The sequence below is a fragment of the Salvelinus namaycush genome, chromosome 8 (genome assembly GCF_016432855.1).
Source record: "Salvelinus namaycush isolate Seneca chromosome 8, SaNama_1.0, whole genome shotgun sequence".
NCBI classification, from domain to species: domain Eukaryota; kingdom Metazoa; phylum Chordata; class Actinopteri; order Salmoniformes; family Salmonidae; genus Salvelinus; species Salvelinus namaycush.
The window spans coordinates 55429341-55448028 of NC_052314.1; positions in this window are offsets into that span (position 1 = coordinate 55429341).

The following is an 18688-nucleotide window of genomic DNA, read 5'->3' on the forward strand; positions in this document are numbered from 1 at the left end:
GGAAAGTGTGTGTGTGTGTGTGTGTGTGTGTGTGTGTGTGTGTGTGTGTGTGTGTGTGTGTGTGTGTGTGTGTGTGAGAGAGAGAAGGAATGTTTCTGTGAGTATATCTCTCTCTATAAGTGTGCGTGCGTGTGTGTGTGAGCTGCAGTCTGACAGGATTCGATTAGTTCTGCTGAGCCAGCAGCCGTGTCACCTTGGACAATGACCTCATCTTGACATGGAGAAGTGAGCAGAGTACAAACAGGTCAAGAGTTAATGGAGCTACTCTGGATGAGGACTTGGGCTGTGTCACAAATGGCACCAAATAGGGCAAAGGAAGTAATTTGGGACGCAAACCTGGAGTTTACTTTAAACGAAAAGGCTGGCATTTGGGATGCTACCCTGGAGTTTACTTTAAACCACTCACCAAGTCTCACTCAATTTCACACTAAACAAATGCCTTGCCTCAGTTGCCTCAGCCCAATGCTTTTTCACAGAAATCAGACCAATAGTCAAAATGTTGTATGAAGCTGGTCGATGCTGTTTTATAAATGTTGTTTCCCTGGCAACCCTTTTAGTAAGTTTGCCAGTAGCGTTGAGAGTCAGGTCACACCAGGCTATCATTAAAGAACCAGGAGAAATATAAAACTAATTATGGTAAATAACATATTATAATATCAATTCATTTAAATGTAAATTAAGAAATAAAGTTACGCTGCCAGTGCAGGAGGTCATCAAAAGGTCAATAATAAAAGGTTGAGAAATTCATAATTTTGAATTGGCATTGAAGCTTTTTTTGGCACACGCTGTTCATTTGTGATAATCATTAAAAAAAAGATCTAACCTATGCAGAAGAGGTTCTCTTTTCCTTCAACTCAGTTTAAAAAATACAGGTTCAATTGCAGTTGAGTAAAGCAGAGGTCCCTCAATGTTTTGAGATGACCGTACAACCATCAAGCTTTATTTTCAGATCAGACAGCAGATCTCTTTGTTTCTTGGGACCTAGAACTAGCATCTGTTTGTCTGAGTTTAAAAGTTGTAAAAAAAATTCTGCCATCCACTTCCTTATGTCTGAAACACAAGCTTCCAGGGTAGGCAATTTGGGGGGTTTTACCATGTTTTATTGAAATGTACAGCTGTGTGCCATCTGCAAAGCAGTGAAAGTTGACAGTGTGTTTCCGAATGACATCACCAAGAGATAGCATATCTAGTGAAAACAATAGTGTTCCTAGAACGAAACCTTGAGGAACACAAACTTACCGTTGATTTGTCAGAGGACAAACCATCCACAGAGATGAACTGATACCTTTCCGACAGATAGGTCCTATACCAGGCAAGAACTTGTCCGCATAGACCAATTACGGTTTCCAATCTTTCCAAAAGAATGTGGTGATCAATGGTGTCGAAAGTGGCACTAAGGTCTAGGAGCATGATTATAGACGCAGAGCCTTGGTCTGATGCCATTAAAAGGTAATTTACCACCTTCACGAGTGCGGTCTCAGTACTATGATGGGGTCTAAAACCAGACTGGAGCATTTAGTATACGGCAGTGAGTTGCTGAGAAACAGCGTTTTCAAAAAATATTGAGAGGAATGGGAGATTCGATATGGGCCGATAGTTTTTTTTATTTTCCAGGTGAAGGTTTGGATTTTTCAGTAGAGGCTTTATTACTTCCGCTTGTAGTGAGTTTGGTACACATCTGGAGGATAGGAAGCCGTTCATTATGTTTTTTTATTTATAAATAAAAAAACATCTGATAAAATATCCCCTAGATGTAACTTTTATTTAACTAGACAAGTCAGTTAAGAACAAATTCTTATTTACAATGACGGCCTACCGAAAGGCAAAAAGCCTCCTGCAGGAACGGGGCTGGGATAAAATATACATATATACTATATATATATATATATATACAACATGGTAGCAGCAGAAAACATGGTACAAACATTATTGGGCACAGACAACAGCTGAAGAGCAAGAAGGTAGAGACAACAATACATCACGCAAAGCAGCCACAACTGTCAGTAAGAGTGCCCATAATTGAGTCTTTGAATAAAGAGATTGAGCTAAAACTGTCCAGTTTGAGTGTTTGTTGCAGCTCGTTCCAGTCGCTAGCTGCAGAGAACTGAAAAGACGAGCGACACATGTTCAACATAGGAGGTCCAAGAACAGTTAGTCACTCTTTGTAATGGGTGCGTGTTGGTGGCAGGGAAGTCAGGCGAAGGAGAATCGAACTTGGTATAAACGGAGTTGTTTAATCAGTGCTTCACAAAACTCCAAAACCAAAATTACTAAATAATAAAAAGTGGGTACAAAACCCGTCACGCACCAACACATAATACACAAACATACAATCAAACAATCTCCGACAAGAACACGAGGGGAAACAGAGGGTTTAAATACACAACATGTAATTGATGGGATTGGAACCAGGTGTGAAGGAAGACAAGACAAAACCAATGGAAAATGAAAAATGGATCAGTGATGGCTAGAAGGTCGGTGACGTCGACCGCCGAACACCGCCCGAACAAGGAGAGGGACCGACTTCGGCGGAATTCGTGACACTCTTTCAGTATTTTAGTTGGAATAGGGTCCAGTAGACACATGGAAGGTTTAGAGGCCATGACTATTTTCGTGAATGTTTCAAGAGATACAGGATTACAAAACTTGAGTGTTTCCATTGATCTGAGGTCCTGGCAGTTTTGTGTAAACTCAGGACAAGTGAGTTTTGGAAAAATAGCCATCTTCAAGGAGAGGTCTGTAGTTTTTCTAATGATCATGATCTTTTCGTCACTGTTGACGTGAAGGCCAACCTCATTTGCTGAATCATGCTTTTTGGTTATCTTTGCAACACTATCAAAAATATATATTTTTATTGTTTTGACTCTCCTCAATGAGGTTGGACAAATCGGCTGATCGGGCAGCAGTGAGGGCTTTTCAATATTGTACGATACTGTCTTTCAAAGCTAGTCAGAATACTTTTCTGTTCCAATTATCTGGACCCTTGCTTCAGGGCTCGGGATAGCTTTGTTTTGTTTTTAGCGGTGTGACTGAAGCAAAGGTATTACGCAAGGTTAAGTTTAGATCCTCAGTTCGATGGTTAATCCCATATGGTCGATGTCCACAAACCCATTGAAATCGAATTAGCATAATGTCAGTTTAAGATAAAGATATCTAGCAGACACTTTATAACAAACTTCCCTTAGATTGTTTGGGGAGGGACTATCTTTTGTTCCATGTAGAGAATCAGTTATTCAATGTGTTTGCCTGGGCTAATACCAGTAAGGCCAAATACACATTTTCATCAAATCATTTTTTAATATATTTTTGAGATACTTCAAGGGTTCTCACAATTCAAAATCAAATAGCAAAATGATCCTTGGTATGACCTTCTTTAAACAATTCCAAATAGCTTTGTAAAACCCACTGAGTTGATGTTGGCTGCGAAAGCCTTTTGGACTGGATCTGTGGATTTCTCCATGTGAATATTGAAGTCACCAATTTGTTTTATATTATCTGCCATGACTACAACGTCCAATAGGAATTAATGGAACTCAGTGAGGAATGCTGTAAATGGACCAGTAGGCCTGTAAACAGTTGCTATAAAAAGTGATTGGGTAGGCTGCATAGATTTCATGACTAGAACCTCAAAAATTAAAATTTTCTTTAAAAAAATGTTAGCAACACCTCCGCCATACTGAACCATGAATCTTAATAGACTTGCTGTGAGGAATTAATTATAGTTTTGCATTAAATCTATTCTTTACATTGCACTTACTTTAAAATTGGGATCAAATATATGAAATCATGTTCAAGTTGTTATCATTAACCACATTTCCATCCATAGTTTTTATGCGAGTAGACCACCAGACCGTCAAAAAAAAAGCTGTGGAAGGACAATTTTATAAATGCAGACAGATAATTTGTTTGTTTGTAGCTGTAAAATATATTTTGTGAGAAATGGCGGTGGAAAATAATTTATGCGCAAATATTTATATAATAACCATCGTATGGTTATTGTCTGTTGTGTTATTGACTGTCTATTGTGTTATTGACTGTACGTTTGTTTATCCCATGTGTAACTCTGTGTTGTTGTTTTTGTCGCACTGCTTTGCTTTATCTTGGCCAGGTCGCAGTTGTGAGAACTTGTTCTCAACTGGCCTACCTGGTTAAATAAAGGTGAAATAAAATTACAATATCAAACTTTGAGTCACTTGATGACATGGCGTAAGGGCCTCCCACTATGACTCAGGCTATTATAAATTGGGGTGAACTTCACAGGGTGGTGAAAGTTCACGGTAATGGGTTTGATGCCCCTTTCCGATACATTTCAAAGGTCTTATTCTGGTGACATGATGGTCGATGCTTGACTGGCTTTTGACAAATACAAATATTCCAACTTTTATCCGTAATAATCTCAACATGCAAATTAGCCTACCCAGTAGCCACACAGTCTACCCACACTGTATCATCTGCGAGCTGATGGCTAGAGCGCATGTGTCAAGACCAGTGTAGCATATTTACAAAAGTTTTTTTTGTCTGAAACTTTCCAACCTGGTCTCATAGCATTTCGTATTATTCTGGAGGTAAATTCGACAAATCCCATTTAGTATGATACAGTATGTAACATTTTGTATAGTATGCATTCATTTGTGGCTGTCCATCACCCATTTTGTATGATATGTTACGAATTACAATACATATTATATGTTACGAATATGCAAAATGTACAATACGTTAAGAATTTCAAAAACGTATGATATGTTACAAATTCTCGCTAACGTTAGCTAGGCTAGGGGTTATGGTTAGGGGTTAAGTTTAGGGTTAAGTTTAGGAGTTAGGTTAAAGGGCTAAGGGTAGGATTAGGGTTAGGGGAAGGCTTAGCTAACATGCTAAGTAGTTGCAAAGTAGCTAGAAAGTAGTAAGTCGTTTTAAAGTTGCTAATTAGCTAAAATGTTAAAGTTGTCTTTGATGAGATTCAAACTCACATCCTTTGGGTTACTAGACATTCACGTTACATGCCCACCCATCCGCCCTGACCAATCACCCTCCTTTTGTTTTTGCTTTAAGTAACCATCTGTCTTATGTAACCATGCCAAACGTAACATGTCATACTGAATGGAGTGTCTCGCATTTGCGTACAGAATACTAGTAAATGCTCTAAGGCCAGGTTAAACTATTGGTAGAGTTGAAAATGCAATGGAAACAGATCGAACTTTAGATTTTCATTGGTTACATTAAAACTAAAGCGGAAAATGACATTTTGCGGGCACTACGTCATCACGCACTGATTTTGGTAGAAACACACCACTTGTGGGAAAATGCGCATATTTTCTTTGTGCCGATTTTTGAATATTTGCATTCAAATCTGTCGCCAATTGGATGGAAACCTACCTACAGAAACACTCAAATCACTCGGCTTCAGGCAGAATTCAACCCTAATTTACTGAAGTGACCTTTCCGATTGAACTCCAGTGAAGTTGCCTCTCATTTTTCACCATCTAAGCACAAATGCACTTATCAGGACTGCCCCAGCCAGGGATAATGGTAGGTTCACTTATCAGGACAGCCCCAGCCAGGGATAACGGTAGGGCCTGAATGAACTGCCTTGATTACAGACCTGCATCACTTTAATAACAGCTCAGGGTAGCTAAGCCCCCTTCAGAGCCTCTGGGTCATAGATGCCTTAGGCACAGATCCAGGATCAGCTTGCTTATTCCATTCGAGGAAATGCAAAACTGACCTTAGATCTGTGCCCCCTCCGGAGCATCTATATTCTTCAATTATAGGAGCAGGACAGCACTGAAAACATTCCAGATAGAAGTATCCCATAGGCTAAGCTATAGGACCAGTTTACCCTCCCCAAATCCTACATTTAACCATTAGGGAGAAGGAAGAAAAGCAGACCTTTGGGTGTGGTGAACTGTGACCTGGTAGTTTGGATTAACTGGGCCATTGAGAGGAATTACTTTCCTTTAACAGGGCTAGTGGTTGGTCTTACACATTCCACAATGGTCTATTCCAGCTGTGAATCTGATGTAACCCTGCATCATAATGGTTTCTTTCAGGTCTGTAAAAAGGTATGTTTTTTTTTGATTGGTCCAACATGATTTTTCCACCAATCTTGTTCAACCACAGCTTTGATACATCTAAGGTTATAAAGCTGGCCACGGTTGAAGGGATGCAGTTTGTTTACTACAAATGAATTGACATTAAGAGACTATTAGGATATTGAACCGGGCACTTAACTAATGGGGGACGATTTCACTTTGATGAATGGAGGCCAATATTTCCATCACACTGACTCCAGCTCATTGGCATTATCAGTTGTTTTTTTATTTACTGCCATCTGATGTAAAACTAGGTTTGAAAATGCATTGTTAAACCCTGCTGTGAAAGCAGACTGGGCTGCTGCTAGAACAAAGCAGAGTCATTGTGTTTGTGGTGGAGAAATAAACTTAGTCTGGGAGTTCCGTGGCCAGACAGTGTGAATAATGACATTCCTGAGCAGAAGTCTGGGATGGAGCCCCTTACAGTACTAACAATGAGGTTACACGCACGCACGCACAGACAGACAGACAGACAGACAGACAGACAGACAGACAGACAGACAGACAGACAGACAGACAGACAGACAGACAGACAGACAGACAGACAGACAGACAGACAGACACCCCTATACAACATGGTTTACATTCAGTTATGGTATTGTGCCGAAATGTGTCAAATTGGGATGTTTATTTGGCAGCCAATATGGCAGATGGTCACTAACCCAGAGATGCTGAAACACCAATAGATGGTTTGATACCGAGTTTGTGTGTGTGAGTGTGAATGTGTGTGTGTGTGTGTGTGTGCGTGTGCGTGCGTGCGTGCGCATGTGCGTCCGTGTGTGTGTGTGTGTGTGTGTGTGTGTGTGTGTGTGTGTGTGTGCGTGCGCATGTGCGTCCGTGTGTGTGTGTGTGCGTGTGCGTGCGTGCGTGCGCATGTGCGTCCGTGTGTGTGTGTGTGTGTGTGTGTGGTGGGGCCGCCAGGTTTCTGACTTGTTGTGAAATAGAGCGGAACCTTGAAATACTGCATTAAGACACTCAGTGAGTACGTTTACATGCACAGTAATAATTTGATATTCAACTGATTATGTCAGTAGGCAGGTTATGCAGTAGTCATGTAAACACCTTATTCTGCTTATCTTAATTTGCGTTTTCACATACAAACTTTATTTGTCCGAACTCAGAATCAAATATTTTGATTGCTGATTTTCTGCTTATATCACCGTGCCATCCAGTAGCCCGATTTCCGATGTGCCCATCTGAAAAGCAGGTAAACATTTTAATCAAACTATTTTTAATCTGACTATCCACAATAATCACATTATTGTGTGCATGTAACCATACTCAGTGGATTAAAGAGACGAGAGAGGAGAAGGGATCACCTCCTTGAACCTATTCAAACGATTTACCGGACAGATGCTGCAATTCCAAGGAACTGACAACGGTTCTAACTCTCTCTCGTTTCATTAGTCTCGTGTACAACACATGTTGGGTTCACGTGTCAGCTGGATTCGCCTGGAAGAAATGCTACTCGTGCCAAAAATACTTGTGCGAAAATGATCGATTGTATTGATCAATGTAAACACATTATGACAGCAAAAACTAGTACTGACAAGAGTGTTGAAAAGGCCTACCGTCGAGACTCATTGGGCTCCACTGTGAGGTGATTGGACAGCGTTGCAGTCTGTGGACGTGTTTGAGGCGTATTAGCTTCAGGCCGACTCAGGGATCTGCGGCAGGATCCATCAGGAATAACGACTTCACACAGAGGCAGCGGCCTCCAGCATGAACACAGAGGAAGCTGCTGTTCATCACTGTGATTTGGGATGATCCCTATAATTGCAGATGCATGAGCTAACAAGGGCTGAGAAATGGCCAAAGAGGAGATTTTCCTTTAGTAGACGTCTTGGGGATTAATGAAGTTGTATTGAGTTGAATAGAATTGAATATGACTGTATGATTGCACTTTGTTGGCTTTATGATTACAGCTTGCATCTTACTGTCAATATTATGAGGACTGTTGAAAACTGTCACGTGGAAAACGGCCAAATTATCCACTGTTATTTTGAAATCAGCACTCTATTGAACAGAGACAATTGGAAGACAAGTGGGCTTTCACACAGTTGGTTTGAGGCTAATCAATCGTAACAAACATTCTCCCCCTCCTCCTCATGCCTTGTCAGTCTCCACCAGTCTCCACACGCATAAACCCTGCGAGGGTTCTCCTTCTCCCAATGGCCTCCTGTTTCCCTCCCCTCCCTTGATTGCCACTTCCTGAAAAAGCATTCATGCTGCATTAAACGCTGTTGGTTCGGTCAAGTTGCCTGTTTGTTCTCTGGCCCTGCAACGGAGGCGAAAGATGCGAATGGGGTGTTGGACTGCTGTGGAGTGAGTGGGCCGAAGCCAAGGTGGTAGAAGAGGCTGCAGGCAAAGGATAGCACATCTCCATTCTCACATATCCATTCAATTCCCCGTAAGGCCCCGGGAGGCAGATCTGTTGATTCTAACCCTGCTTACTGTGGGAAACCCAGCATGGCTAAAACAATGGAGAAATGGTTCTCCTATTAAAAGACAATTTCTCAAGTTGGAATTACTCTGTCAGATGAGCTCAGCGATGGAATTATGACTGTTTATTATTAGGGAATGGCTACAGGCGTTTACCAGTTAAATTGTCGGAATAATCTTTGCAGAGAACCCCCTAGACCTGCAGCTCCATCGGCCACAGGCGCATATTAGTAGTTGAGTTTCTCATTTGAAGGAACTGAAATACGATTCGCGGTGGCACTTCTGCCTCGGAGGCCTTCGGAGACGTCTGTGCTCGTGAAATATTCCACCCCGTGTAGACCATTATTAAAGAATGCACCGTCACATTGGAGTTATGGATTCCACCGGTTGACAAATACAGCCAATAAAGATATGCAAATGAACTCTCGCACATGATGAATGTGATGTGTGTGTTCCGTCTCCGTGCCGCCATCATACAGAGGTCATTCTCCATTTGCATTTTTCGCAGCGGCATCCTCATTAATTTCAGTGAATGTTGGGCTAGGCACTTAATTGTGCTTATTCTCCACCAACAGTCGACCAAGTAGGCTATATAAAACAGATAGCTCATGTAAATCAAATCCGCACCCAAAAGAAAATGGTTCCTGATACAGCATCCCCTTTATTTAACTAGGCAAGTCAGTTAAGAACAAATTCGTATTTACAATGACGGCCTACCCCGGCCAAACCCAGACAACGCTGGGCCAATTGTGTGCTACCCTATTGGACTCTCAATCACAGCCAGATTGCGATGCGGCATGGATTTGAACCAGGGAATGCAGTGAGTCCTCTTGCACTGAGATGCAGTGCCTTAGACCGCAGCACCACTCGGGAGCCTTTAGCTGATACCATGAACCAACAGTCAGTACTAAAAATGTAATCCGACTAAACACACCCTATATTCTGACAATATCGACCCACTTTTGCACTGTCGCTCGATGTGTCCCAATATGTATTGTTCTAATCCAGCTCTGACGTTGGAAGTGTCCATCACTGATAACATCCCTGCTGAGGGCTGGAACCCTGCAGTCTGCTCAGCTCTGATTGGCTCCTTGTTGTGCCGGATCATCCCTTGTTCCCTCGTCCATCTGCAGTGACCTGGAGCAGGACCAAGATGCCCCCGTGTTATCACCACCACCGCCCTCCTCCCCCGCTTACCTCCTACCCGAGGTCGCATCTGTTCTTTTCCTTTCGCTCTCCTCTGCAGAGCACTTTACCAGGAGGCACCAACAAATAGATCCTCTCCTGTGCTCTTTCTGGTATTCTTCCATCTCTTTCATCCCGCTGGTGTTACTTTGTGCTGTCAAAGCCCTAACTGCAAGGGAATGATGTGTAATGACATTGCATTAGGTGTGTAAGTGCAGATAATTGTATATTACTCACCACTGCTACTTCTGACTTCCAAGAAGGGGAACATGTACATGTGCTACTGGTAGGTTTCTTGGACAGGCTGTTTTTACCTCTACGGGAAATTGCTAGAATTAGGCTTGTCACCTTCCTGAAGACATGAAGAACTGTCGTCCGAACCTGTAATATTGCCTGGCTTTAACGGTATTAACAGGAACACAGAGTATATTGTGTCAAGTACTTCTTAATAACTCCATGTGCTTACTAGCTTATTATGTAATAGTTACATAGGTCATTGCACTAGTAACCCAGGTATAAGGCCTATATGTGAATCACAGAAATATTCAGACTTTTCTCCAATGTTAAAATGACATCTCCTTAAAAATGCGGATAAGACACGGTCTGGTTGCACCTACATTTATCTTCCTTGTACCAATTTGTTGGTGCATATGGAGGTGTACCTATGTGTAAATATGGACTCATAGCTCCTCATTTAACTGTAATTAAGTCACAACAGATTTCTGGCTCCTCCGGTGAAACTGTACTGAACAGAAATATAAATGCGGCAGGCAACAATTTCAAAGATTTTACTGAGTTACTGTTCATTTAAGGATCTATGGATTTCACATGACTGGGCCATGGGTGTGCCTGGGAGGGCATAGGCCCACCGAGTTGGCAGCCAGGCCCACCCACTGGAGAGCCAGGCCCAGCCAATCAGAATAATTTTTTCCCCCCAAAAATAGCTTTATTACAGACGGAAATATACCCTTGTGGGTGATGAAATATGAACTGAGGTCCACATTCCAGTCCAGTTGGTGGTGGTAATGCACCTTAAAGTTGGTTGCCAACCGCCATATAAAGTCCACAGAAGAAGAAGACTGAAGGAGGAGAGATTACTAGAAACTAACTAGGTTTCTCCTTTTATCTGTGGATGAATTGGCAGAGTAGAGAACACACGATTTTGTGTGACCCAAAATGGGTAAAAATTCTACAAAGGACCTTCTACATTTCAGGTAAAATAACAAACCCAAAGTTTATATCCCTGGACAAATTAGCCAGCAACAGCAAGCTAAATACCATAAATGTTTCAGGACCTCAGACTATGGCGAAGGTTCACCTTCCAACAAGGCAACGACCTTAAGCGCACAGCCAAAACAACGCAGGAGTAGCTTTAGGACAAATCTCTGAATGTCCTTGAGTGGCCCAGCCAGAGCCCGGACTTGAATACGATTGAACATCTCTGGTGAGACCTGAAAATAGTTGTGCAGCAATGCTACTGATCAACCTGAGAGGATCTGCAGAGAAGAATGGGAGAAACTCCCCAAATACAGGTGTGCCAAGCTTGTAGCATCCTACTCATGAATAATCTAGGCTGTAATATCCTGCAAAGGTCCTTCAACAAAGTACTGAGTAAAGGGTCTGAATCCTTATGTAAATGTGTTCAAAAAATATTTCCAAAAACCTGTTTTTGCTTTGTCATTATTGGGTATTGTGTGTAGATTGATGAGAAAGAAAAACAATTTAATACATGTTAGAATAAGGCTGCAATGTAACAAAATGTGGAAAAAGTCAACTGGTCTGATTACTTTCCGAATGCACTGTATGTGTGTTTTTGTTGTGTCGTTGTGCGTGTGCGTGTGTGTGTGTGAGCGTGTGTGTGTGTGTGTGCGCATGCGTGTGTGTGTGTGTGTGGAAGTGTCAAAGTAGAGTGTGTTTGTATGTGTGAGTGAGTGAGTGTGTATATGGGATGGGATGTGGAATTTGCAGTGATAACAATTTCAAGCATCTTCACCACAAACCTACAAGCATTCATTGCAGGATAGAACAAGCCAAAGGCCTCAACCAAACAAAATATCCTTTTGGGGAATAGCTAACTCAGCAGATTCTTTGAGAGTTTGGCCTGGTTGGCTCACACACACCTCAGGCAGTGGCAGCAACTGAATGAAATAAATGAGCATTTTAACACAATCAGGCAGGCACCTGGACAGATGCCTATTACTCTTGGTATGACTCCTCCTCCATTTTGATGTTGATGGACGGATACTGTAGATGGATAGAAAGCAAATGCACCAAAGAGGAACATAATTGAGGTACTCTTGCAGAACTACGGGACATTATTTCAACGTGAAATAATCCCCTAGTGCATTTGTCACGAGAATTGAGAAAGGGGCCGTGACATGTAACAATGACCGCATCTAGGAAACAGGGACTATATTTATTAAACAGACGGGAGACTTCAGCACAAAGAAAGCAACAATAAAGTGACGGGATGTCTGCCCTCAGATCTGCCCATGACCAGATGGCGAAAATTGAGAGAAACTGAGAAAATTGTGACTGTTTTTTTTTGGGTGTGGGAATCCCTCCATTCCTCCAAGCCTTATCTGTAGTCTGGAGATGCGTACTAAATGGCACTCTATTCCCAAAATATATTGCACTACTTTAGTCCAGGTTCCATAGGGCTCTGTTCAACAGTAATCCACTATATAGGGAATAGGGTGCCATTCGGGCCAGCCTTGGAGTTGCAGGCCAAGGGCTGCGAAGCGGTACAGTAGCTGACCTTGATATATCAATCACTCGTCAGGTTTCAGAGGTCTTCCTTTATTATGGCCCTCAAGGCTCTCCATAGTTCACACTTCCTGGTCACAATGGAGAGAGTGTTTCAATTAGCTGTACAGAAAATACATGGCTTCGAATGACATTGATATTCAAAGAGAATGCTCAAAGTGGAGCGTCTCCAGATGAAGAGGTGTGCTAAGAGGATTGTACTGTTCAGGGACATCTCTCTTTTCTCCCTTGGTTGAATAAGGGACGGACCATGATCTAAGAGACAGAAATATGTGTATTTTTTCCCTCTGTTCTTGGAGATATGCAAATGGTAAAACGATAATGTCAACCCCCTTGGGGGATGTGAAGGTCGGTTAAAGCTCCAACATTAAGAGGGTGTCACATTTCATGGTCCAGCTGCATTATCGCAATACTAAAAGCAGAACAACCTTGACTCCTTGTAAAAGGGGGGGGGGGGCAGGAGGTCGGGGGGAGATAGTGCAAATTAAATGGAGCTAATAGTATATCAAATCAAATCAAATGTCATTGGTCACATACACATGGTTTGCAGATGTTAATGCGAGAGTAGCGAAATGCTTGTGCTTCTAGTTCCGACCGTGCAGTAATATCTAACAAGTAATCGAACAATTTCACAACAACTACCTTATGCACAAGTGTAAAGGAATGAATAAGAATATGTACATATAAATATATGGATGAGCGATGGCCGAACGGCATGGGCAAGATGCAGTAGATGGGGTCTATGGACATCAGGGTCTATGGACATCAATCTCCCGAGAGAGAGAGAGTCAGGTATAACATCATGAAAAGGATGCCATCCTTCACGGTATAGTTTGAATTGCAAAAGACAAACAACTGCCACCTGGTAACGTTGGAGGTGTCTGTGTGTGCTTGTTTGTGCAGAGGGTGTCCTTCTCCATACTAACCACTCCAGGATGGTGTACCCACAATGCACCTTGAGTCCCAGACAATGCCAGTGACCCATGAAAGTCAGGCTATTTTACGGCTCCAGACGTGAAAGCATGATGCTAACTAGTTCTAATTAGCTGGTTCACATCCTCTACACATGTTTCATCCCTTGTATCTCCTCTTACATTAGTCTAAGTGGTCCTAGTCATCCTACAATTTCCCCAAAACTACAGGGACCAAAACAACACAGATTCTCTGAAACTGAAGCACATGTTGCTCTACCCTCTGATAAAGCTCCGATTGCACCCAGCTCCCTCTGATGTGGAGTTAGATTATGACTGTGGCAGGAGTGCGGGTGGCACAGCTTTGGTGGGAAACGCAGAACATCTAATTTAGTCTGACCAGATCAAAGAGTGACGCACGACGAGAGAGGAAATGGAGAAAGGTGTGGAGATGCAGAGAGAGTGGGCGGGGTCGCTCTATGTTACATCACCAGGCTAAACCTCCCTCCTCCAACATCACTGACTTCTCTCCTCCTTTGGTCTTCACTCCCTCTTTCAACTCTTCCGTCACTGCTGTAGAGAGTTGAGGTTGCATGCAGAAATGGGATGAATCGCAAAGCGCTACCCACTGTCCTTTTTCCATCCCGATACTGTCATCTCAGGAATTCCAGATTAGAATATTAAACCGTACAGACAGGTTGTACAGCAAACTGGTGCACAACGTGTCTATTCTGTTTCTTGGCAGGGTATGAAAGGAGAGTTAACACCGGAAACCCATCTTCACAGCCAAGTGAACTCAGCAGTTAGCAGACAGGCAGGGGTCGGCAGATCTCACTCCCTCACTGTAATGGAAACAGTATATCCAGCATCGCTCAAACCCTGATTCGTGTAATCTCTGAAAATGTGTTAATTGAATTTACTGTGAGACACAGCTTTTAAAAAGTTAAACTCTATTCAAAACTGTTTCTGACCAGATGCATTTGAACCACTCTTCTCTTCTTTTAAATCCAGTTAACAGAGCAGTAACCCCTTGTAAACTACCTAATCCATTCTCCCCATTCAAACAATCAGGAAATGCCAGAAAGGAGAAACGAGGAGGAAGCAGGTTTCTCAGGGAGAATTCTCAGTTCTAGGACGTCAATGTATTGATGAACCTAAAGGCAACTCCAAGGGTAAAATCCCCTCCGAGAGAATGGATAGAGGAAGAGAGAGGGATGAGTGAGAGTGATGGAAGGCTTTATATTCTTCTCCTCTCCTCTCGCAGGCCATTCTCATAAACGACGCATGAATAATAAATACCAAGCCAACATATACCCAGTCTTCTTCTGTTGCACCAAATGATGGATCACTTGACTGGTGTGTGACCTTCCCTCAGGCGCTGTTGCCGTGTGAGGTAATCACGTTTCTGTGACAAGATGCTAACAATGCTAGATGCTAACAAACAAAGCAAAGAGATAGATAGACCCACATTTGCTATTGTTGTATGTACTTATATGATTTATACATAGAACAATGTGAATGTATATATTGTATGTGTCTATGGTGTGTACCATGTGTATATGTGAAAATATATGTGCACAAATCACAGAACAAATTTGAGAGACTACCATCACATCATTGTTTTTACCTAACACATCCATATAATACATGCAAATAAAACAGATACCATGAAGTTGAAGAAAAAAAACGCACTCAATGTCATGCCTACTCGCAAACAAGAAGAGGGTAATTTTCAAACTCATTAAGTAAATGTTGACACTGATGTCTAACAGAATGTGTTTTCCCGAAGCTTCTGACAAAAGGTATTTACAACTAATGAGATGCATATCATTCAGATATATATGGGCTGTAATGTTTTTGCTAGAAAATTTTCCACTCCACAAGGGCCAGGTCACAGGCAAAAAATGTTATCTAACAGTGTCTATGGCCCTGCTGTAGGGATGCATCATATAATGAGCAAAATATGTTTTTTTATGTATTTTTTTCTATCTCGACTTTCTGCAACTAGTACCTGGGAGCAGAAACAGACTGGCCATAAGGCAGTTAGGGCAAATGTCAGATGGGCTGGTCCATCTTTAGACCAGTGGGCCTGTCTAATTAGTTGTTTTGTTTTTTTGCAGAAATATCATTATTAGTCTAATAATGTCATAATGGGAGCCTTGAGGGGGAAAAAGGGCCGGTGTGGGGGCCTCGGAGAAACAAAAGGGGCCGGTGTTAGAAATGTGCGGGCCTGTTTCGGTCCCAGTCTGTCCCTGCCTGGGAGATGCTCTTATTTCCAGTCAGTTCCTGAACATCTAGAATGAATTTAATACACAGACGAGTCACTAAGGAGGTTGAGGTGGATTGTTGAAGTCATCTCCCTGACAAATCACAATCTCAAGTATTTTGAAGACAATTTATGCGAAATAAATATTGATCCTCAAATTGAAAGCAATTGATGAGCTTTGAATCTATTTGAGGGGTTTTTGAGAGAGAGAGAGAGAGAGAGAGAGAGAGAGAGAGAGAGAGAAGGCAAGAAGGGCCTTCTATGCCATCAAAAGGAACATACATTTTGGCACGCCAATTAAGATCTGGCTAAAAATACTTGATTCAGTTATTGAATCCATTGCCCTTTATGGTTGTGAGGTCTGGGATCCGCTCACCAACCAAGAATTCACAAAATGGGACAAACACCAAATTGAGACTATGCATGCAGAATTCTGCAAAAATATCCTCCGTGTACAACATAAAACTTAAGGAAAGCTTTGACTATGTACAGACTCAGTGAGCATAGCCCTGCTATTGAGAAAGGCTGCCATAGGCAGACCTGGCTCTCAAGAGCACACTGCCCACTAAATGAGGTGGAAACTGAGCTGCACTTTGCCAAATGTATGACCATATTAGAGACACATATTTCCCTCAGATTGCACAGACCCACAAAGAATTAGAAAACAAACCCGATTTTGATAAACTCCCATATCTATTGGGTGAAATAACACAGTGTGCAATCACAGCAGCAATATTTGTGACCTGTTGCCACAAGAAAAGGTCAACCAGGGAAGAACAAACACCATTGTAAATACAACCCATATTTATGTTTATTTATTTTCACTTTTGTACTATAACCATTTGCACATCGTTACAAATCCGTATATAGACATAATACGACATTTGAAATGTCTTTAATCTTTTGGGTATTCTGTGAGTGTAATGTTTACTGTTCATTTGTATTGTTTATTTAACTTTTGTATGTTATCTACTTCACTTGCTTTGGCAATGTTAACATTTGCTTCCTATGCCGATAAAGTGCCTTGAATTGAATTGAGAGAGAGTGGGAATGGGAGGTGCATCTCATGTTGATAGCAAGCCCCATGCCTGATGGAGAGGATAGGTGTGTGTGAGTGAACGTGTGAGTGGATGATGACACACGGATCTATATTTTATCTAAATAATTGGTGCAATTGTTATTTTTCAGATTTGTGAAGATTGGGTACGCACTTGCACAGCATGTCAACATGCCCCTTTCCAAAAGTGATCACCCCTCAACGAGGCAGTTTCTGAAGGAGAAAGTCATCAATGGAGGTGCCATCCCTGTATACCACCAGCTACAGGAAAAGTACTTGGGAGATGTCTACCTGAAGGTGAAGGAGGAACTCAAGCAACATCTTGCAGGGAAAGCAGTGGCAGTCATCTTTGATGAAACTCCAGATGTTGAAGGAAGATGTGTACTAAACATCCTCATCGCACCACTTGAAAAGGATACCTCGGGGAGAATTCTTGCCTACCTCGCAGAGACAGTGTTTCTGGAGCAGTGCAACCATTCAACAGTTTCCATGGCAGTGGGGAAATGTCAACAAATTACAATATCTCAAATGATGATGTCATTGTCTTTGACACAGACAATGCTGCGTACATGAAGAAAGCCTACAAAGCTGCATTTCAATCATTGTTCCCCAACTCCCTGCACATAGCATGCATGGCTCACATCATGACTCTGATAGGGAGTGCTTTCCACAAAGCTTTTGATCAGCTGAACGCACTCATGCTAAGTTTTTCGCAGATGTTTTACCTGGCAGGGGCACGCAAAAGAAGATGCCTTACCTTCCTCACCACCAAACTGGCAGGATGGAAGAGAGCGACTATGGCTCCCTATCCATGTGCAACATGCTGGAACTCGTGGTTCTCAGCAGTGCGGTACCACTCAGAGCAGTTTGGCCTCTACAAGGGGTTCGTAGAGATGGAAATACAGGTATGATGGCTGGGGGCAGTATTGAGTAGCTTGGATGAATAAGGTGCCCAGAGTAAACTGCCTGCTACTCAGTCCCAGAAGCTAAGATATGCATATTATTAGTAGATTTGGATAGAAAACACTCTGAAGTTTCTAAAACTGTTGATGTCTGTGAGTATAACAGAACTCATATGGCAGGCAAAAACCTGAGAAAAAATCCAACCAGGAAGTGGGAAATCTGAGGTTTGTAGGTTTTCCTATCCAATATACAGTGTCTATGGGGTCATGTTGCAATTCCTAAGGCTTCCACTAGATGTCAACAGTCTTTAGAACCTTGTTTGATGCTTCTACTGTGAAGGATGAGGGAATAAGAGCTGATTGAGTCAGGGCTCTGGCAGAGTGCCACGAGCTCACTCAGGTGCGCCTCCGTAAGAGTTAGCTGCGTTCCATCGCATTTCTACAGACAAAGGAATTCTCCTGTTGAAACATTATTGAAGATTTATGTTAAAAACTTCCTAAAGATTGATTCTATACATTGTTTGACATGTTTCCACGAACTGTAATGGAATTTTTTTACTTTTCGTCTGGCCTGCGCATTCATCAAATTTTGGAACTAAACGCGCAAACAAAAAGGAGGTATTTGGACATAAATTATGGACGTTATCGAACAAAACAAACATTTATTGTGGAACTGGGATTCCTGGGAGTGCATTCTGATGAAGATCATCAAAGGTAAGTGAATATTTATAATGCTATTTCTGATTTCTGTTGACTCCATAACATGGCGGATATCTGTATGGCTTGTTTTGGTCTCTGAGCGCTGTACTCAGATTATAGCATGGTGTGCTTTTTCCGTAAAGTTTTTTTGAAATCTGACACAGCGGTTGCATTAAGGAGAAGTTTATCTAAAGTTCCATGTATAATACTTGTATCTTTTATCAATGTTTATTATGAGTATTTCAAAATCCCCGGATGTTTTGGAGGCAAAACATTAATGAACATAACGCGCCAATGTAAACTAATATTTTTGGATATAAATATGAACTTTATCGAACAAAACATACATGTATTGTGTAACATGAAGTCCT